Consider the following 23,396-nt stretch of genomic DNA (forward strand, 5'->3'; position numbering starts at 1 on the left):
ATTTCAGACTTAGAAAAGGGATATCACCAATTTGAGACACTAAAATTTCAATCATACAGCATGTGCTTTGGGATTGAATGGAGGCAAAAAATCAATCATTAAATTTATAGCACATAAGTTAACTTAGAATTGCATGATTACATACACACAGCATGTGTTTTTCACGAAGATGGTTCATGGGAGATGTTAATTCATGTCCAATGTCCATTTGGCACACAGCTGGTAGCATTGGATTACAGATTATGGAATTGCAGGCAGGATGGCCATACACTGGAAGTCAAGTTGGAGCAACAATGGCATGTAGGTTCTAGATCTGTGCTGCTTTGGTTTCCTGGGTAGTCTTTCAGAGGAAGAGAATTCTGATCATCGAGCTGAAGAATACAGTTGGAAACACTGGAGTGATTTTGGGTAGGTACCGAGCTCTAGGCTGCCTGCTTTTTCTGCACAGATGGAATTATTGGCCAGGATCCTGGTGAGCCTCCAACACAGTCAGAAGCATAAAAGCAGAGGCCTGAGACAAGGCCAATTTACTAGAGCAGGCCAAAAGTGGAAGGCAGAACTTCTTTGGCCAGCGGGGTCTAACCCACCAGATTTTTTTTTCTGGGAGCCAATAGAGTTATAGAGCAAGGAAACAGGCCCCGATCAAGCTATTATTTTCTAGCATTTCTCCCATAACCTTCTAAACCTTTCCAACCCATGTACCTGTCCAACTGTCTTTTAAAAGTTGACATTGAACCTGCCATAACCACTTCCCCTGACAGCTCATTTCACTTAGATGCCATACTTTGTGTAAAAAAAACTTCAAGTTTCTATAAACTCTTTCCCTTCTCACCTTAAACCTATGCCCTCTAGTTACTGAATCTCCAACCATGAAGAAGACTTCGTGCATTCTCCCATCTATGCCCCTCATGATTTTATACACCTCTCTTAGATCACTTCTCAGTCTTCTACCTTCCAAGGAATAAAGTCCTAGCTTGTCCAACCTCTCCCTATAACTAAGTTCCTCAAGTCCTGGCAACATCCTTATAGGGAAACACGAAGTGAACACAATACTCTGAAAGTGTGGCCAAATATTATGGCAGTAACTTGAATAGTGGCAAAATATTCCAACATCAGAGGAGACAGAACTCAATCCATGCACCAGGTCTTCCATTATAGGTATGAATGTCAATTTTGAGATTGTTCCAGGTGTTAATGAATGATACATTCCACAGTTCACAGAGTGCTATTCGGACAGATGCATTCTACCCAAGGAAGGGGAATTTTTTTCCTTTGGAAGAGGGATGGGCTGGCATCAGATATGGATGTGGATCTATAAAGTATGGGGATCACATAATCATTTACAGCGATGGTCTAAACCAAACAGTCCACGAGGCCAACTGTCTCTCAACTATCTTGCCTTATGTGTTCGTAGTCTGTGGGTGAGGCAATGTCTTCCCGTTCTTATCACATTTCTGGTGTAGACCTCATTGGGCTTGAGATTGCAATGATAATCACTGGGAACTTCAATGAGAGGGCTATTGAGGTATAATCCTACAATCTAGATCACACATGGGCTAACCAGTAGTAATTTCTACAGAGGATCTTATGAGTGTCTTCTGCATCCTTCACAGTAATACCTCATGAGGAAAAATCATTTGGTCTGACCCAATGGATCTTCTTTCCCTGTATTGTGCTTAAGAGCCCCATTCTTTTATCCAGATATCAAGCAAAATAGAAGGCTCATCTTGAAAGCATCAAGACCTTGGCACCATATACTTCTAAGAGTTAAGTTGCTGGATATGACTGTCTGTATCAGATAGAAATCTCACCTTTCACTTTTGACATCCTGTACCCATTATCCATTGGAAGACATTCCAATATTTACAGAGATTAGGCCACTGCAGTCCTACAAACAAAAGTTCCTCAGGAGGAGTTCCTTTACACAATGGGATGGCAGCAAAGACAACCCTCAACCTGAAAACACTGAAGGCAGGGACAGCTGTCACTTGCACAGTTTAATGCAGAAAAGGTGGACTTCAAGTCACACTCATCTTCACGTAAAAATGAGTTTTCCTTCTCCCAGCGGCTCACTAATTCATGATGACAGAACTGCCTCCAAAGCAGCAATGTCAGAGTTCCCACACCAGAATCTTTGCAACAGGTCAGGTCACTGCCTGCATTAGCAACTAGCATCAAGCAGGAAAATGCTGGTCTCCTAGTAATAATGAGCAAATCCCCAAAACAGAAGAGTTCCTCGTGACACGTAATTAAAATATTACACCTGCTAGAAATTAAATAAAAACAAAATGCTGAATATGTTCAGCAGGTCAAGCAGCATCTAGGAAGAGAGAGAATTGCAGTTAACATTTCAGGCTAATGATTTTTTTGTTCAACATTTCAGGTTGATGGAGAGAGAATTGGAGTTAACATTTCAGATTGATGGCTCGATACAGAGAAAAGCTGGAGATCAATAGGTTTAAAGACTTGGCAAAAGAGGCTGTTAAAGGGTCAGATGAGAACAAAAAATCAGTCTGATGCCATAAGTGGATGAAGCAGAATTTTTACCTGAAGTTACTGAAAAAAATATTGTTAATGCTGGACATCAGAAATAAGTGCTGATTATCTAACGTTGAACTCATTGGTAAGTCCAGAGGGCTGTAATATACCAAGAATGGAGATAAAGTGACATTCCTTGAGCTTACGTTGATCTTCACTGGAACATCATGGGAGGCTGAGGTCACAATAGTCATGCCAGAACTGCAGTGGAGGATTACAATGACAAGCAATTGGAAGCTGAAAGTCACTACAGATTGAGCGGGAGGTACACATTCTCCCTAATCTGGAGGAGACCATATCAGGAGTATCAAAGGAACATATAACATTGCAGAGAAGGGAGAGTGAAATAGAATGGCCTTGGGAAAACATTTCTCTCAGCTGCAAGGTGAGTTTTGACATTAGAAGTTGGTCTTCCATTGCAACACTACATTTATTAGCTTCTGTGTCTGTTAGAAGTAGAGATGTTGTGATTGAATAGAGCATTGTGCTTTGAATAGTGAGTGTTAGTATGAGCCAGGATCATCATATCTATGCCAGAAAGGGTGGATTTAAGGATTCCATGGCTGCCAACCCTGTTTGAGTCTAATATGTACACAAGCACTTTCAAATATTTAAAGGAAAGTTTTACTACCTTTAAGAAATAAAGCTATGGCTTAAAGAGTATATTTAGAAATATCATGATAATGAAAAATTATGATATAATTTTTTTTTAATCCAGAGGTTTATCCAATTTATTAAACAAAATCTGAGGGAAAATGTTTCTTTATTCAATATGCTCATAATTAACATTACAACATAATGTAACATTTATATTGTCAACATCTTTAACATTATAATTAGAACTGTGGAGCAATGTAAAAAAATCAGTCACAATTAATCATGCAATTAAAAATAATCACAAGTTAGTTCCAGTTTTAATCATTTATTACAAAATAAATAAAGACCAGTATTTAGTGCACTTTAGCTATGTGAGGGATGAGAAAGGACAAGGGTGTGGAGAAAGAGAGAGAAGGGGTGGGGCATGGAAAAGGGGGTAGCTCTGAGATAAAGAGATCACGAGTGGAATGGAGAGAGGGAGGGACATGTAGAGAAAGGAGATATGGGAGGTGCTCTCTACTTGTGCACATGTGCACACTAAGGTAGCTTCTCTTATTCTCATCCGAGTCCTCCCGAATAGAAAAAAAAATTACAACTTTGACCCTGGGAATCTAACACATGAGCTCTACTCTCCTCTAATATTTTTTGCTATCTTAACAAATGCTGGACTTTTTTATATTGGTGAAGTATGCAAGGACACAGCTTCCACCTTATTCACTATTTGCTCGGAGGTAGCTGCATGGACATTGATCAACTCTGTCCAAGGCCAATCTTAATTGATCCCAATCCCGCACAGTACATTATCGCTGCTAAATTTTAGTAGAGGACCTTCAGCTTATCCTCCACAACATCAGTAAAAGAGACACAGCAGCTACGTGAAAGTTGCTCCTTTGGCATTTTAATGGCCAGACCACCAACGGAAATTTATTCCCCATCGGTCTTCCTACAAGCACTGCACAATCCCTCAATGTAGTTGCATCACCACTTTCATCAGAATCCCACTCCACATCATAACTGGAATATAAAAACAACAACTCAGAACATTAATAATTCACCTTCATCATCAGACCTTAAGTAATCAAAGGAAAAACGATGAGTGCATTTTAGGAAAAGCAACTATATTGCAAATTTAATATCTCTGTGATCAATGCAAGCAACAATTACAAGTTTGGACAGAACATGCCCTTGATTTAGCAGCTAGTGTTCACAGGAAAGAGACAACACAGAAGAATGCTCTTCAACACCCAATTGCAGGTAGATATAATTAGGGGAACCTAGGGGATCTTAATCGGGTAAATAGGTTTTGCATAAGATAGTCACTGTTTTAACCAGATCAACTGCATTTCAGAAAAATTGTGTGACATGGCTGAGATTTTCTTGTCAGTGCAAGAACATTATAAAGGGCTCTGTGGCCAGTTTTATAAAGGAAAGTCATGATAAATTGAAGACAAGATATCGATAGGAAGCCTTGTTTGCCTTGTCCACTAACAGCTTTTATGTGTTTCCAGTTCAAACAAGGAGCTTCCTTCAGAAATTCTGCTCAAAAACTACATCTTGCAAGTTTTCCATCCATTGCGAAATTGTAGAGACTGTAAGTCCAAAGTGATCAAATGACCCTTGCTTTCATGTATACTGTGTCTACCCTTCTATGACCCTTGAGTTGGTGCACATAAGCTTGTTGAAGAAGTGTCCATGCCTCTTCTAGTCACTAAGGAGTATGGATGCCATGTGAATAATTTGCAAATTTACCATTAGAGAAAGAATCTGTAAGGCTGCTGTCTTTAACATTGCAGTGAAATATACTGTTGATTATAAATGTCAGTGCAGCACTGATTATTCCTTACACAGCATCTGAATATCAGCTGCCCTGCAGAGGGCATCAATTAGAATTTGAGGCTGATATAGACAAAATGGACAGCTTTGTAATAGTGATTGAGATGCAACAAAGGGGTTTGACTGAAACTATCTTAAAATAGACTTACATAAGACTTAATTCTTATGGTCAAAAATGGGCAGATTTCCTAGTACCATTTTAATCAATGTATTGGAATTTTAACAAAGAGGGATAAGGTGGAGTCTGTTTTGAATGATGATGCACCTCGAGTAAGAAACAAAAAGTAACAATTAAAATAAAAGTTAGCCATTAGTAAATTATATTCATATTGAAAATACATACAAAAAGAACAAAAGTTATAAGGTGAACAATAACACTATTCAGAGGGATGAGAGAGATCTAATCCAGAGAGTTAGTTTCAAAAATTGCAGATTAAATTGAAAACCAGCAGTGGGAGACATATAAATTTGAGATGACCAGGTACAGGTTAAAAATATATACTCAGAAGTGACTTTATTAGGTACATTGCCTCATTAACTTAAATATCTAATCAGCTAATCACGTAGCAGTAGGTCAATGCATAGAAGCACGCAGACATGGTCAAGAGGTTCTGCTGCTGCTCAGACCAAACATCAGAATGGGGAAGAAATGTGATCTAATTGACTTTGACTGTGGAATGGTTGTTGGTGCCAGATGGGGTCGTTTGAGTATCTCAGAAACTGCTGATCTCCTGGGATTTCTCACACAAGTGTCTAGAGTTTACGTAGAAAGGTTCGAGAAACAAAATAAACAACCAGTGAGTAGCGGTTCTGAGGGAGAGAAAGCCTTGTTAATGAGAGAGGTCAGTGGAGCACAGCCAGACTAGTTCCTGCTGACAGGAAAACGACAGTAAATCAAATCATCGTGCGGTGTGCAGAACAGCATCTGTCTGCACAACATGTCAAACCCAGCAGCAGAAGACCACAAACATAAACTCAGTGGCTATTTTATCAGGCACAGAAGGTACCTAATAAAGTGGTCACTGAATTATAAAGGTTAGATGAAGAAAAAGTTTCCAAAAGATAAAAGTTAATAGTTATACCAGAATTAAACAATGAAAAAGGTGTGAATATAGGAAAAAGCTCAGAGTGCATTAAAATTGACATCTAAGATGGTGTCCTGATGAAGGGTCTTGGCGCGAAATGTCTACTCTTTACTCTTTTCTGTAGATGCTGCTTTGCCTGCTGAGTTCCTCCAGATTTTGTGTGTGTTATCTACGGTGGGGGTGTCACAGGAATATCTGGCACCTACATTGCTCTTGAATTGAATTGCTTGAGTGACGATTTCAGAAAGCAGTAAAATTTAACTACTTTTTACAGTTAAGGGTTTGGAATAACATAAAGATCAGACTGGTTAAGAATGTCAGAATGCCTTTCCTAAAGGACATTGGTGGATCAAATCAGTTTTCAGCTGCCCAGCAACTTTGTCTGTTTTCAATGCTATCTCTATATTACAGATTTACTTCATTAACTGAATTTAAACTTTACAGTTAACCTTTGAGAGTTGAACTCCTGTCCATGGATTAATGTCCAGTGATTTAACTATTGTGCTACATTTCACAATCAGCATAAAGATGATACAGTTTGCAATACACTTAAATAATAGATGGAATGACAGTGTTTATTGAGATTTTACTGTACTTGCTGAAGGAATGACAAGGATTTAAATCTAAAGAATTATTTTGTCTCGGAGAATGGGAGCACAACTCTGCAGGGTAACTTGGATGCACAGCAGAAGGCTCATTATTTGAGATAATAATTTAGAAGTATACCGAAAATGTTTGGTGTGCCCATCTTTTTAGAGCTGGATATAATTCCGGCATAATCTCAATGGATCAGAAACTGCAGAATCAAAAAAGTTGAAGTCGTATATGGGGGGGATAAAGTCCAAGGACATTCAAATCAGAGAATGAGATACGTAGCGCCATGTTAAATTTGACCATCTTTGTCAGGGCACATTATCACCAGAACTCTTTATGTACTCTCTGCTCTCTCTCATTCATTCACACAGCATCAGCAATAACTCACACCCACTTCTCAGTGGATCCTGGGATGGTCAATATGTTTGATGGGATAAGCAGGTGCAGTGCTTAGAATGGTTTTGCTGGATTTCTGAGTTCCATAACATGAATTGAGGTTCACAGTGTCACTCCTAATGTTCTTGTTTTATTATGAATGGATACAGGCCAAATATTCCTGAAGTATGAAAAGTGATCCATGTTTTCCTGGATATTCTTATCAAGCTTTATGGTCAAGGATAAGTTTTGTGGAGTCGTGACAGGCTGGCCAATGATCTACATTTTCTCAATTTTAAGTGTTCGATGCATTCTTTCATGCCTCAGTAATCAAGATAATGATGACCTAGAGCATAGCCTCTGGGTGATGAGAACATGTTTCTTCATCTTGCAATGTTAAGACCTTATTCAGGACAAAGGTGATCTCTGACCTGTGGTCTGATGGCAAATGCTACCCAACGTACTGAGTATTCAAAGCCTCCCTCTCTCTATGCTGTGCTACGGTCCAATTGGCAGTACTGATCAAACACTGGTGAGGCCTCACTTGGAGTACTGTGAACAGTTTTGGGCCCCTGATGTTAGAAAAGATGTGCTGAAACTGGAAAGGGCTCAAACGAGGTTCACAAAAATGATTCCAGGTTTAATGGCTTTTTGTATGAAGAACTTCTGGTGGCTCTGGGTCCTGACTTACCCACTCATTCATCTAGTTGGAAAAAATTTCATTGTTATTGCTTGTTCCTCAGACACAATTACTGAAATAGATATCTGGTCACTACTTTCATTTCTGACTATGCATAAATAGGCTGCAACTTTCCCAGTATTACAATACTTAAAGAAAAAAAGATACTTAATTGTTTGCAAAATGCCTTTGACATCAAAAGTCAGAAAGTCACTTGATTCTGGCATGGTTCCAGAGAACTAGAAGATTGCAAATGTCACTCCACTCTTTAAAAAAGGAGAAAGGCAAAAGAAAGAGAATTATAGGCTAGTTAGTCTAACCTCAATGGTTGGGAAAGTGTTGGGAGTATATTATTAAGGATGAGGTTTTGAGGTACTTGGAGACTAATGATAAAATAAGAAAGTTTCAGCCTGAAACGTCAACTGTACTTTTTTTCCATAGATGCTGTCTGGCCTGCTGAGTTCCTCCAGCATTTTATGTGTGTTGCATACAATAAGTCAAAGTCAGTATGGTTCCTGTAAAGGGAAATCTTGCCTGACAAATCTGTTAGAGTTCTTTGAGGAAGTAACAAGCATGATGGACAAGGGAGAGGTAGGGAATGCCTACCTCTCCTTGGATTTTCAGAAGGCATTTGATACACATAAGGCTGCTTAACAAGATAAAATCCCATGGCATTACAGGAAAGATACTGGTATGGACAGGCAGGTGGTGGCAAATGGACCTTTTCTGGTTGGCTGCCAGTTATTAGTGGTATTTCTCGGGGGGTCAGAATTGGGACCGCTACTTTTCATACTGCTTGTCAATGATTTAGATATGGAATTGATGGTTTTGTGGCAAAGTTTACAGATAAGAAGATAGGTAGAATGGTAGGTAGTGCTGAGGAAGCAATGCGATTGTAGCAGGACTTAGACAAATTGGAAAAATGGGATGAGGCGGATGGAATACAGTGTTAGGATATTATCTAAATGGGGAGAAGGTTCAAACATGAGAGGTGCACTATGTGTCCTTGTGTAAGACTCTCAGAAGGTTAATTTACAGGTTCAATCTGTGTTAAAGAAAGGAAATGCAATGTTGGCAATTAGTTCAAGGAGAATAGAATATAAAAGCAAGGAGATAATTCTGAGGCTTTATAATACACTAGTCAAGCCACACTTGGAGTATTGTCAACAGTTTTGGGCCCCATGTCTCAGAAAGGAGGTGTTGTCATTGGAGAGAGTCCAGAAGAGGTTCACAAGGATAATTCCAGAAATGAAGGGGTTAACATATGAGATCATTTGCCATCTTTGGGCCTGTACTCACTGGAATTTAGAAGAATGTAGAGGAATCTCATTGAAACCTACTGAATGTTGAAAGGACTAGCTAGGGTGGATGTGGAGAGGATGTTTCCTTTGGTGAGGGTATCCAGAACTATGGGACACAACCTTAAAATTGAGGGGCAACCTTTTAAATAAGGACAAATTTGATAGCCAGAGAGTAATAAATCTGTGGAATGCTCTGCCACAGACTGTGCTGGAGGCCAAGTTCATGCATATATCTAAGGCTGAGGTTAATCATTTCCTGATCAGTCAGGGATCAAAGGATATGGCGAGAAGGCAGCTGCATGGAGTTGAGTGGGATCTGGAATCAGCTATGATGGAATGGTTGAGCAGACTCGATGGGCTGTATGGCTTTAATTTTGCTCCTGTGTCGTATGGCCTTAACTTGTTAAGCAGCCTCACATGTGGCAGCTTGTGAAAGGCTTTCTGAAAATCCAAGTACACAACATCCACCGACTCTCCTTTGTCTATCCTGCTTGTTATTTCTTCAAAGAATTCCAGCAGATTTGGCAGGTAAGATTTTCCCTTGAGGAAACCATGCTGACTGTAGCTTATTTTATCATGTGCCTCCAAGTTCTCTGAAACCACATCCTCAGCAATCAACTCCAACATCTTCCCACCACTGAGGTCAGACTAACTGGCCTATAGTTTCCTTTTTTTTCTGCCTCTCTCCCTTCTTGAGAGGAGAGAAATGACTATCACCCAGTGGAAAGAAAACCTCAGTCTTCTCAGCTGAAACTCACCCATTGACACAAGACTTTGTGATTTCTTCCAACAGCTCACTGTCTACTACAACCTCTGAGCCTCTGTGGTGAAGGGAGAATGAATTGACCATCCAACAGCAGAAGAACAACATTGCATCTAGATGAAACACCTAATTAAACACCAGAACATGGTGGAGAACCTCCTATCTAGGAAGAGGGTACAAAGAGGACCTTAAAATCACTATAATTGTGTGACTATTTTCAATAGAGATAGGCCGATTGTTGAGTTCCCTTGCAAATGCAATAATTACAGAGTAGTTTCTTGCAGTCTGCTATACTAGAATGCACCCCAAAGTCTTCTCTGTGTGGTTGAAGAGTTTTACCTAGAATTGCAAAGTGGATTTCATCTTTAAGATACTGTACATCATTCCAAAAATTCTAGAAAATGTAAGAAACCATTATAAATAACCTTACTCGATTCCCACCCAAAAGACCTCAGTTCCAAAAACCATGAAGGATCATGAAGGATTTTTCTGCCTCACAAATTCAATATCATTCCATGCCTGATCTACAATATTATTTGAGCCATCATATAAACCATTGAATCCACCACAGACCAAATCCCAGTGCAACTTGAAATCAAACATTGCTGAATCAGCACACCAATTCTCTTCTCAATGTTTTTATTTAATCACGATATTATTTTCTACTTTTACTTTGTCATCCTCTTGGGACTGAAGATGACTTTCTTCCCCAACTGTTTTTGCGGGCTCCAAGATGACGGGTGAGACCAAAATGCAAATTGCAGATCCTTCCATGGATGGGCCAGGAGATGCTATAGGAATGGGGTCATTCAACCTAACGAGTCTGTACTGACCATCAAACGCCCTTTTTACACTAATTTAACGTTACTCCTATTTTTATTCTCTCCATATTCTCATCAATTACAACCCCCCCCCCCCCCCCGGAAATTCTACCACTTACCTGCACACTAGAGGCATTTTATAGTGCCAATTAACTTACCACCCTGCATGGCACTGTGATGCGGGAGGCAAGTGAAGCACCCAGAGGTCACAGGGTGAACATGCAAGCGCCACGCAGCACCCATGGTCATGAATGAACACAGATCCTTGGTCTATGAGGTGATGCATCCGTTATTTTTTCAGCAACCTCTCCCAGATTTTTGGGAAGTAGTCCATCTGGCCCAGGTGACTTATCCACCTTAAGATCTATAAGTTTGCCTGCATTCTTTCCTTTGTAATAGCAATGGCATTCACCCCTGCTCCCTGACACTTACGGACCTCTGGAACGCTGCTAGTGTCTTCCTCAGTGAAGACAGATGCAAAATACCCATTAAATTCATCTGCTATTTCTTTGTCCCCCATTACTACCTCACCAGCATAATTTTCCAGTGGTCCAATATCAACTCTCACCTCCCTCTTACTCTACATAACTGAAAAACCTTTTGATATCCTGCTTTATATTATTGGCTAGTCTGCCCTCATATTTCATCTTTTCCCTTCTTATAGCCTTCATAGTTTCCTTTCATTGGATTTTAAAAGCTTCCCAATTATCCAGTTTCTCACTCAATTTTGTTTTCTTATATGCCCTTTCCTTGGCTTTTGTGCAGTCCTTAACTTCCCTTGTCAGCCATAGTTGCCTACCCCTGCCATTTGAGAACTTCATCCTTTGTGGAAGATACCTTTCGTGTGCCTTGTGAACTATTCCCAGAAACTTCAGCCAACTCTGGTCTGCTGTCATCCCCGTTGATATCCTCCTCTAATTCACCCGGGCAAGCTCCTCTCTCACGCCTCTGTAATTCCTTTTATTTCATTGCGATACTGACACATGTGAATTATGCTTCTCTCTCTCAAATTGTAGTATGAATTCAATCACATTATGATGACTGCCTCCTAAGGGTTCCTTTATGTTAAGCTCCCTAATAAGATCTTGGTTATTACGCAACACCCAGTCTAAGATAGACTTTCCCTGAGTAAGCTCAAGCACTAGCTGCTCTAAAAAGCCATCTCATAGGCATTCAACAAATTTCCTCTCTTGCGATCTGACACCAATCTAATTTCCCCCAATCCCCATTACAATTCTGTCACTACCCTTAATACATGCCTTTTCCAGCTCCCTTTGTAATCTTAACCCCACATCTTGGCCTCTATTTGGAGGCTTGCATATGATTCCCATAATGGTTTTATTTACCCTTGCAATTTCTTAACTCCACTCACAAAGATTCAACATTTTCTTACCCATGTCACATCTCTCTAAAGATGTAATTCCATCTCTTACCACACCACTGCCAATGCCTTCCTGCCTGTCTTTTTGATACCAAGTATATGCTTTGATGTTCAGCTATGGCCATCTTTCAGCCATGACTCAATGTATCCCACAATGTCATACCGACCACTCTCTAATTGTGCCACAAGATCACCCACCCTATACAGAATGCTACGCGCATTTAAATACAGCACTTTCAGTCCTGTTTTCTTCGCCCTTCTGAATTTTGTCTCTGTACAATTTAACTCTTTGCTCTGTCTATATTTGTACCCAATCACTGGCATGTCCTTCCTTACATTCACATTACACCCATCATCTCAGCTCTATCATCCTGGTTCCCATACCCCTGCCATATTAATTTAAACCACTCCCAACGGTAAATCTAGTAGATCTGCCCACAAGAATATTGTTCCCGCTCGGATTCAAGTGCAATCCGTCCCTTTTGTACAGGGCCCACCTGCCCCAGGTGAGGTTCCAATTCAGGTGAAATCTGAATCCCTTCCCTCTGCTCCAATTCTTCAGCCAAACATTTATCTGCCACCTCATTCTATTCCAACCCTCACTGTCACATAGCACAGGCAGCAATCCCGAGATTACTACCCTTATATTCTTAATACATTATTCTTTTTTCAGGACCTCCTCCCTTTTCCTTCCTATGTTGTTGGTACCAATATGTACCATGACTTCTGGCTGCTCACCCTCCCTTTTCAGGATACTGTGGATGTGTCCAGAAACATCTCGGATCGTGGGACTTGGGAGGCAAACTACCATCCACAGCTGAGAGCCAATAGTATTACAGAAAAGATATTAGCATGGATTAAGCAGTGGCTGATTGGCAGAAGGCAAAGAGTGGGAATAAAGGGAGCCTTTTCTGGTACTAGTGGTGTTCCACGGGGGTCTGTGTTGGAGTTGCTTCTTTTTATGTTATATGTCAATAACTTGGATGATGGAATTGATGGCTTTGTTGTAAAGTTTGCAGACAATACAAAGACAGGTGGAGGGGCAGATAGCTTTAAGGAAGTAGTGAGGTTACAGAAGGATTTTGACATTTGGAGAATGGGCAAAGAAGTAGCAATTGGAATACAGTGTCCGGAAGTGTATGGTCATGCACTTCGGTAGAAGAAATGAAACGGTTGACAGTTTTCTAAATGGAGAGAAAATACAAAATTCTGAGGTACAAAGGGATTTGTGAGTCCTTATGCAGGATTCCTTTACGGTTAATTTGCAAGTTGAGTTGGTAGTAAGGAAGGCTACAATGTTAGAATTCATTTCAAGAGGACTAGAGTATAAAAGCAGGGATGTAATGTTGAGGCTTTTTATAGCACTGGTGAGACCTCACTTGGAGTATTGAGAGCAGGTTTGGGCCTCTTATCTTAGAAAGGACGCACTGTCACTGAAGAGAGTTCAAAGGAAGTTCATGAAAATGATTCCATGTTTGGACGGCTTGTCATATGAAGAGCATTTGATGGCTATGGGCCTGTATTCACTGGAATTCAGAAGAATTAGGGGTGACATGATTGAAACTTATAGAATGGCGAAAGACCTTGATAGACTGGATGTGGCGAGGATGTTTCCTATGGTCGGTGAGTCCAGCACCAGAAGACATAACCTCAGAATAGAGGGGCATCCTTTTAGATTGGAGATGATGAGGAATTTCTTTAGTCAGGGTGGTGAATCTGTGGAATTTGTTGCCACAGACAGCTGTGGAGGCCAAGTCTGTATGTATATTTAAGGCAGAGGTTGATAAATTCTTGATTGGTCAGGGCATAAAGGGATATGGGGAGAAGGCAGGAGATTAGGGCAGAGAAGGAGAATGGATCAGCTCTGTAAAGCCCATATCATCTGAAACCTTATTTAAAAAATCTAGTGTGGATAAGACTTCTGCACTGTACTGTACTAGTGTGTGTTCAAGGAAAGCCACCACACTCCATCACGGAGAACAAGTTTTGGAACGATGTAAAAAGTGCTTCAAGACAAATGTAACATGTAACATCTTCACCAATTCTGAGAAGCTCTGGTCCAGTAACACTTAAAAGGTAAGAACGCTTATGAAACCACCAAGCCTTTTAAATCTCTATGAGAAATGGCCTTTTGGTCAAGATAGCGCCTGCATATAATGCTCCTTCAGCGGACATCTGATTAGATCAGGGAACCATATATTTCACTTTGTTTATGTCTTTTATGTTTGTTTTTTGTCTTGAATATGACTCTAGAACTGTTGGAGCCCTTGATTTGCAGTTTGGGGATCATTTGAATGTTCCAGCGATCTGCAGTCTCTGACTAGATTCCGGGAGGCAGAGATGATGAGTGCAGACAGGTTAACGTTTGACTAAATTTTGCCGATTAAAGTGACAAGGAAGACTGAAACATCGTGGTGAATGCAGAAGGTGAGCGCTGGCTGCTTGCCTTTTGATCGCTGGTGGGATTGCTCTGCTACAGAGGGGAGACTGCCTTTTGATCGCTGGTGGGATTGCTCTACTACGGAGGGGAGACTGCCTTTTGATCGCTGGTGGGACTGCTCTGCTACAGAGGGGAGACTGCCTTTTGATCGCTGGTGGGATTGCTCTACTACGGAGGGGAGACTGCCTTTTGATCGCTGGTGGGACTGCTCTGCTACAGAGGGGAGACTGCCTTTTGATCGCTGGTGGGATTGCTCTACTACGGAGGGGAGACTGCCTTTTGAACGCTGGTGGGACTGCTCTGCTACAGAGGGGAGACTGCCTTTTGATCGCTGGTGGGACTGCTCTGCTACGGAGGAGAGACTGCCTTTTGATCGCTGGTGGGACTGCTCTGCTACAGAAGGGAGACTGCCTTTTGATCGCTGGTGGGATCGCTCTGCTACGGAGGGGAGACTGCCTTTTGATCGCTGGTGGGATCGCTCTGCTACAGAGGGGAGACTGCCTTTTGATCGCTGGTGGGATCGCTCTACTACAGAGGGGAGACTGCCTTTTGATCGCTGGTGGGATTGTCTACTACAGAGGGGAGACTGCCTTTTGATCGCTGGTGGGACTGCTCTACTACAGAGGGGAGACTGCCTTTTGATCGCTGGTGGGATTGCTCTGCTACAGAGGGGAGACTGCCTTTTGATCGCTGGTGGGACTGCTCTGCTACAGAGGGGAGACTGCCTTTTGATCGCTGGTGGGATTGCTCTACTACAGAGGGCAGACTGCCTTTTGATCGCTGGTGGGACTGCTCTACTACGGAGGGGAGACTGCCTTTTGATCGCTGGTGGGATTGTCTACTACAGAGGGGAGACTGCCTTTTGATCGCTGGTGGGACTGCTCTACTACAGAGGGGAGACTGCCTTTTGATCGCTGGTGGGACTGCTCTGCTACAGAGGGGAGACTGCCTTTTGATTGCTGGTGGGACTGCTCTACTACAGAGGGGAGACTGCCTTTTGATCGCTGGTGGGATTGTCTACTACAGAGGGGAGACTGCCTTTTGATCGCTGGTGGGACTGCTCTACTACAGAGGGGAGACTGCCTTTTGATCGCTGGTGGGACTGCTCTGCTACAGAGGGGAGACTGCCTTTTGATTGCTGGTGGGATCGCTCTGCTACAGAGGGGAGACTGCCTTTTGATCGCTGGTGGGACTGCTCTACTACAGAGGGGAGACTGCCTTTTGATCGCTGGTGGGACTGCTCTACTACAGAGGGGAGACTGCCTTTTGATTGCTGGTGGGATCGCTCTGCTACGGAGGGGAGACTGCCTTTTGATCGCTGGTGGGACTGCTCTGCTACAGAGGGGAGACTGCCTTTTGATTGCTGGTGGGATCGCTCTGCTACAGAGGGGAGACTGCCTTTCGATCGTTGGTGGGACTGCTCTACTACAGAGGGGAGACTGCCTTTTGATTGCTGGTGGGATCGCTCTGCTACAGAGGGGAGACTGCCTTTTGATCGCTGGTGGGACTGCTCTACTACAGAGGGGAGACTGCCTTTTGATCGCTGGTGGGACTGCTCTACTACAGAGGGGAGACTGCCTTTTGATTGCTGGTGGGATTGCTCTGCTACAGAGGGGAGACTGCCTTTCGATCGTTGGTGGGACTGCTCTACTACAGAGGGGAGACTGCCTTTTGATTGCTGGTGGGATCGCTCTGCTACGGAGGGGAGACTGCCTTTTGATTGCTGGTGGGATTGCTCTACTACAGAGGGGAGACTGCCTTTTGATCGCTGGTGGGACTGCTCTGCTACGGAGGGGAGACTGCCTTTTGATCGCTGGTGGGATTGCTCTACTACGGAGGGGAGACTGCCTTTTGATCGCTGGTGGGACTGCTCTGCTACAGAGGGGAGACTGCCTTTTGATCGCTGGTGGGATTGCTCTACTACGGAGAGGAAACTGCCTTTTGATCGCTGGTGGGATTGCTCTACTACGGAGAGGGAAAGGGCTGCTGCTGTCCCTGGAGAACGTTACCCAACTTTTCTGCATTTTGGATATGGACTCGGACTATAGACTTTTTTTTCAGGCTTGTAGTTTTTTATATTCTGTGTTTTTCGTCCGACCTTCCTCGTTTTATTGTGTGTGGGAGGGGGGTCAAAGTGCCTGCTCCCTTTTTGTGCGGGGAGGAGGGATTTGGGGGTTGATAATCATGTTGCCGTCCTTTTCTTTCTTGGTTGCGTGGCTATCTGGAGAAGAAGAAATTCAGAGTTGTATATTTTAAGAACACATGAACCTTTGATATATGGAGGCCGGGAACAAGGAGTGGAAGGAATGCACCCAACTACCCTGGGAAGCACCAGTGAATGGGGCTCAGCTGTGGAAGAGTCCATGGCTCCCACCGTTGCCTTATCAGCTTCCTCGGGACCCACAGAAATGCAGTGGACAGAGGTTTCCTTCAATCTGCAACGAGTGTCTACAGGTAAAAAGAGGCAACAGCAAAGTAACTTGCAAAGATTCAAACCACTGAAACATTGGAGACGGCTGAGACACTGCAACCAGCATAATTTTGGGTTTTAGATATTTCACATGAGAAATACCACAGAGAACTAAATCTACCAGTAATGATTAAAAACGGAACAAGCGAAATGAAGTGATCCAAGGTTGTAAACTCATTAAGAGAAGTAGGTGGCCATGTATTTGTTCTTTCTGAAAAAGCTATAGGGAACTGCAAGTCACAATCACATGCTAAGAGTAACCTAATGAGTAACTTTTAATAGCTGAAATTTGCTAATATGCCAAGCAGGCTATACTTGATAAATTGAATAAAGGCTGTGTTCAAATATTAAGTGAAAAGAATGGAAATCTTTGCAGTAGTAGAGGGTGTTAGGATGAGAATTCCTGACTACAAGCAGGGTGTGGCTAAAGAATCTGCGACTGATAGTGAAACTTTGGAAAGGAATGAGGACAGGTTGCGTGGTAGGGAGATTGCATTATGAATTTGCTGAACAAGCTGTTAGCATACCTTGAATTATTGATTTAAGCAAACCCAGTGATAAATGGGGATTGGTGTTGTTAGTAGTTCACTCCTCTGATTCACTGCCCAAAATTGATTCATCACCCAGAAATGCCTGCATACAATTGTGAAAGAACTGAGCACTATTTTTTAAAGCCAGTGTTCAGACAAACATGATAGCTGGCTTTGAGCTGATGTCCTTTTCTTTCTGTAGGTAATATTGATAATGTGTGTCATTCCCTCATTCAAAATACTCAGACTGTGATCTGAGCCAGGAGCTTGTGGGATCAGGTCCCACCCAGGAGCTGAGTGTTAAAAATCACAGCAGTATGAGGGAGTGTTGAACTATCTGGAAGTGCCATATTTCTAATGCTAAACTAATCTGAAGTTTTATTCACCTCTCAGGTGATGTTAAAAAATCTCCCAGGACTATTTCATGGAAGAGCTTAGAAATCTGGTCTTTATCCATAATAGCAATCAATCAATCAATAGCAAAAGGTTTACTTTGTCAAAATCAGAATGCTGCTATTGTACCAACGCAGACTGTAGATTTCAAACAGTACATTGCTAACTGCTTGTCATAAGTACTTCATTAGCTGCAGCACACTTAGGGACATCTTAATGGATGTGAAAGTAAACGCATGTTCCTTCTTTTCCTTTCATGTGGCAAAGTCAAGAATCACTTCTCATTTGCATCCAAATTGGTGAGAAAAGCTTGCAGACAGATCCATGAAAGAAAGAGAAGTTGGGGCTTTCATTCAGTTTCCCAAATAAAAATGGAACTTGTAGATGATGTTCCTCACTATTATAACAGTCCTGTCTATGAGGAAACTTTATTTCATTTCCTAATAGCTTTAGCCCACTGTGAGGACCTTCAGTCCCTTTAGTCATTCAAAATCAGCATAGCTTAGCAAAGCTCCATTGTGAGCCTGGCCCTTTGGGAAGTGAGCCACAACACCCAAAAACTTGGAACATGTGCCTGGTGTCTTTAGAATCACTTTGCTTTGGAATAAAGTGAAGGCATTAAGTCTATTTACCTGCTGTCCCAATAGGAACTCAGCTGCCAATTCACTAACTGGCCATCTGTGACTCAAAAGATATTAAGTTACAATCAGCAGAGCACAAAGGACATTAAATAAGAGATGAGCATCAAAACATCTCTGTGGGGGGGGGGGGCCACAAAAATAGTTCCCATCTTTACCAGAAGCATTTCAACCTGGACCCTTCTTTCTTTGGAGACAAGCTGTGGTGTGAAGGACTAATTTCTCCATCTCTGTAGTTTGCAGTCTCTGCTACTCCCCAGGGAAATGTGTTTACTGTGTAGCAGGGTTTGTGAGTGAACTGCTAAGAAATGGTGCTTTTTAATTTAGATTTATTTTACACTGTCCCTCCCCCCAACTCTTTACGCCTGTCTTTTCTTTCTCTTTAAACTTCTCTCTTTTTGTTGCACTCTAGACACTGTTCCGTTCTCCTTCCGATGTTAAAAAATATAAATGCTACCAGGATACAGAAAACATTTTCTTTTGGTTAACGTTTAACCTGATATTCAGATTTTTTTAAATCCCGTTCTCCGACTTCTGATACATAGAACAAATGCTATATTTCTACACCATGTTACATCAGCAGTTACATCTTTTGATATGGCACTTTCAGTGTCTCAGTAGTTAGTAGTATTATGAAACAAATTGGATATCAAAACTCAAGAGACATCGGGTTGGATTGCTTAACTTTTTTTTGCCAATTGTTTTGTCAATACTTCGATTAGCTGGAAGTCAGATACAGGTGTATCTAGCCTCTCATTTTATTCTTGGATCAGTATGGAGTCCAGTTGGAAGTTCCAAGTCATACTGGTCCAGAGGCTCAATTTACCAGCCATAGTCATGTAGCACAGTGCTATTTCATCATTCAATTGAATAGGTTCATCTTCATTAGAAAGGTAAGTTTATTAATTTTTGTGAATTGATAGATACGGCATATTAACAAGACTTTCCAACCAATGAGACTGCGATGCCCAATTACACCCATGTAACCAATTGACCTACTAACCCGTGGACCTTTGGAATGTGGGTGGAAACCAGACCCACCACTCACTGAGAGAACGTACAAACTCATCACAGACGGTGGCAGGGACCGAAACCGAGTTGCTGGTGCTGTGATACCCTGCCACCCAAGGGAAGCTTTCTCCCTTTTCATAAATTGATATTGAGGTACATAGATTTTAAAAGATTATTTTCAATTACTTTAATGTACTTTAGTTCTTTCTAAATGCCTCTGATCGTCAGAAATATTTGTAAGCAGTGGAGAAGGCCTTTACAGCATAAACTGTCCAAAGACCTGAGAATTGGGCCTGGTCATCTGCTGCCTGAGGCCAAACCACTCCAAATGGCCACAGCAGTGACATTTCCCGACAATGAAAGCCATGCAATCACAAGTGCTAGGTAGAGAGCAAACACGAGGAAATCTGCAGATGCTGGAAATTCAAACAACAACACAAAATGCTGGTGGAACACAGCAGGCCAGGCAGCATCTATAAGGAGAAGCACTGACGATGTTTCAGGTCCTGACGAAGAGTCTCGGCCCGAAACGTCGACAGTGCTTCTCCTTATAGATGCTGCCTGGCCTGCTGTGTTCCACCAGCATTTTGTGTGCGTTGTTTGACAGGTAGAGACTTCACATTGACAAAGCCAGGTACAGAACAGATGATGTATGATCAGATCAAAATCATTGCATAGTTCAATGAGATCATCTCTCATTTTCCTAGCTTCAAGGGAATGAAGGTCTAGTCTACTTAATCCCTCTGATTGGACAGAACCCCAAATACCATTTCTCATCTTCAGTCCTGGAACCAATCTGATGAAGCCATGTTGCAATCGTCTCCCAGGACAAATATATCCTTGCTCAAGTAGGAAGTCCAGACTTACTCACACTATTCCAGATGTGGTAAAACATTATTAATCTTGAACTCATATTCCTTTCCAACAGACGCCACCATATTGTTTTCCCTTCCTGCCTGCTTGCTGAACTTGCATGTTAACTTTCAGTGATGTATGTACCTGAATATATAATCCTTGTTGAACACAATACCTTTCAAATAATATTAAAAATATTGGTCCTCCATTTTTGCTACTACCTGCACCAGAAAATTGTCATTTACTTTGTGGATTAAAGAGAGCAGAGAGAAAAATGGGTACCTTTGGATTGTTACTTCTAGTGAGAGACCACAAGGATCAAGTACTGTGGTAGCTTCATATTTTTCTACTTCATATTCCATATACCATGTCTTCAGCCATTCCCCTGACTCTCTATTCATCCTCCACCCAACCCACACAGCTACCAGCTCTGTATCATCAACAAGTTTGCACATGTCACACTTGGTCCCCTCATTCAATTCATCGATACAGATTGTGAATAGTTCAGTCCCTGTACTGGCCCTTACAGTACAACCAACAGGCATTCCACTAGTAGTAGTATAACAACCCAAGGATGCAAATTTTCTTACCCCTGTGCCAAATTAACAATTTAATTACCTGTTTCTGGGAATCTACAGTAAACTTACTGCAAAATTAAAATCTGAAGAACAAGACTCAGGATCAGAATCAGGGAACAAATTTTTATGCAATGGCTTTTGGAAACTTAGAATTGTCTGGGCCAGATATTCCCAGATATTCCCAGATTCCACCCGGATTCACTGCTCTGGCAGAGGCCTTTTCTTGTTGGGAGTCAGGTGGCAAAGCCTCACTATTAACTAATGTTCAGGTAGAGGGGCCACCCCCAGTTAGTATCCTAACAGATAGTAGACTGAATTTGAGGTGGAGCATTAATTAACTGTCGACTTGCCTCTGGTATTCTCTCAATTGGCCTGACATAGTGCAAGATTGGAGAAGTGGATCCTCAAACTAACACTGGGGAGTCCCAGTGCGACCAGGATCTTCCACAGAGCACCTATGAAAGTCAAAATAAAGGAGACAAGGAACCTGTCAGTCAGCAAGACCCAGAACTTCAGTGGTTTTGCTTCTGTAAGTTTGGGATTTACTTCCATAGCTGAAAAATAAAAAAACCTTCAGCATTTCCAACTAGAACCAACATAAATCACCATATTGCTTCAAGATAATTAATTGTTATCTGGTGTATTATTGTCACATGTATTGGGATGCAATGAAAAGTTTTTATCTGCAAGCCATTCAGACAGATCATTCCATACACAAGTACACTGAGGTCGTGGAAAGGGAAAGCAAAACGCAGAGCAGAGCATTATGGTTTCGGAGAAAGTGCAGTGCAGGTAGACAAATAAAATGCAAGGGTCATGACAAAGTAGACAGCGAGATCAAGAGTCCATATTTATTGTTTAAAAGATCTATTCAAGAGCCTTGTGACAGTGGGATACAAGCCATCTTTGAGTCTGGTGGTACAAGTTCTTAAGCTTTTGTATCTTCTGCGAGAGGCAAGAAGAGAGAATGAATAGAGTGTGAGAGGGCCTTGATTATATTGATTTATGAGGTGGCTGGAAGTGGTAGTCAGAATCAATAGAGAGAAGGCTGCATTCACAATTGTCTGCAATTTCTTAAGGTCTTGGCATTTAATAAAAATTGGACTTGTTAAAACAGAAATGGATACAGTTTAGTGAGATAAAGGTATCGGTGGGAAAGAAGAATCAGATGAAGGTCATTTGAATGCTAGAAGAGGACCATGGGACCCCTTCCATGGATGAAGCCTGACCTACTGAGTGGTTACAGAATTTTGGTTTATTTCAGATTACCAGCATCTGCAACTTATTTAAGATTCACTGCTTTGAAGCGGGTTGTGCTCTGCCAATCCCAGTGTCAGCAGTGCAAACCTGCAATACACAAACAATCCATTTCATAGCTTCTGCATCTCTAACCAGTGCAGAATTGGAAAACCAAGACACTAACATAGCTCTCATCACTCAGGATAGGATACTGGGTATAATGACAGGAAGAGTGCACTGTGTACCACGAATTGGGGGCAAATATTTACCTTGTGTAATGATGAAAATAAAGAGATAACAATTCAACAGCAACTAAAGCATTTCACCTGTATTTTTTTGGATTTCAAATGAAAGTCACTTCAAATGGCCTGAAGCATTTAGATTGTTTGTGCAGAATGGACCAGCCATGGCAGTGATATCAGGAGGGAAAGAGTGAACCACTGGTTTAGGAAGGGTTAACAAGATATTCCAACCTGGTTTCAAAGAGAAAGAGTAATCCAGCAGGACAGCCAGGGGGTGATAATGTGAAACATTGGAAAGATGAAACCAATCGTTTCTGAAAATATAGTTTTTTTCACACTTGGTATTGATTCAAATCTTGCCTGAGCTAAAAATATCAGAACATTTATCTTGAGCCTTTAATGTTACAATTGCCAAGTAAGTGTAATGCGTTGAATCCAACATCATGCTCTGGGTTGTAATGAACTGACAAATTTCACAGAGCAGGTTTAAGCGAGAGTAGCTCCTACTTTAATTACTATGGACACTGTTGCCTCAGTACAAAGGATCTTAAATCTGTTTATTATGCTTCTGCACAAACATGTCATTTCTCTATGCATCCTAGGAACATATTAATGCTTTTAGAACAAGTTCTTAAAATGGGTTTCTATTGGAGCAGCAACACCCTCAACTCTTTTCGCAGCATGTCTAGTAATAGAACTGCCTCCAATTATATCACAACCTTCACAATCTTAGGACATCACAAAGTGCTTTGAAAATAACCCAGAAAATGAGCAGCCTGGGTGGTTGATGGTTGGGATGAGTTGTTTTCCGATCTTGGCAATCCATTTGCTAATGTTTTGTCACCGTACAAAGAGACATCATCAGTGCATTGTTCACTTGCACAAATTACATAGGAGATTATTTACACACAGAAAGCACCCATATATAACATTATGAAGATTGGACAATCTGGTTTAGGGTTCTTTGGTGTGGGGTAGCATCATACCACGTGGACATCATAGAAACATAGAAACAGAGAAAACCTACAGCCCA

General features: G+C 41.7%; 2 long non-coding RNA genes across 3 annotated transcripts in view; one reads left to right on the forward strand and one right to left on the reverse strand.

The window, feature by feature from the left end:
• Positions 1 to 23,396, reverse strand: part of LOC140713644 (uncharacterized) — a 64,461-nt gene that overhangs the window by 6,542 nt on the left and 34,523 nt on the right. The window lies entirely within an intron of this gene.
• On the forward strand, positions 251 to 4,898 carry LOC140713646 (uncharacterized). The gene is made up of 3 exons (XR_012095695.1): positions 251 to 408; positions 2,384 to 2,923; positions 4,644 to 4,898. It is a non-coding gene; the product is annotated as an uncharacterized lncRNA (long non-coding RNA).

The sequence above is a fragment of the Hemitrygon akajei genome, chromosome 20 (assembly GCF_048418815.1).
Source record: "Hemitrygon akajei chromosome 20, sHemAka1.3, whole genome shotgun sequence".
Lineage (NCBI taxonomy): Eukaryota > Metazoa > Chordata > Chondrichthyes > Myliobatiformes > Dasyatidae > Hemitrygon > Hemitrygon akajei.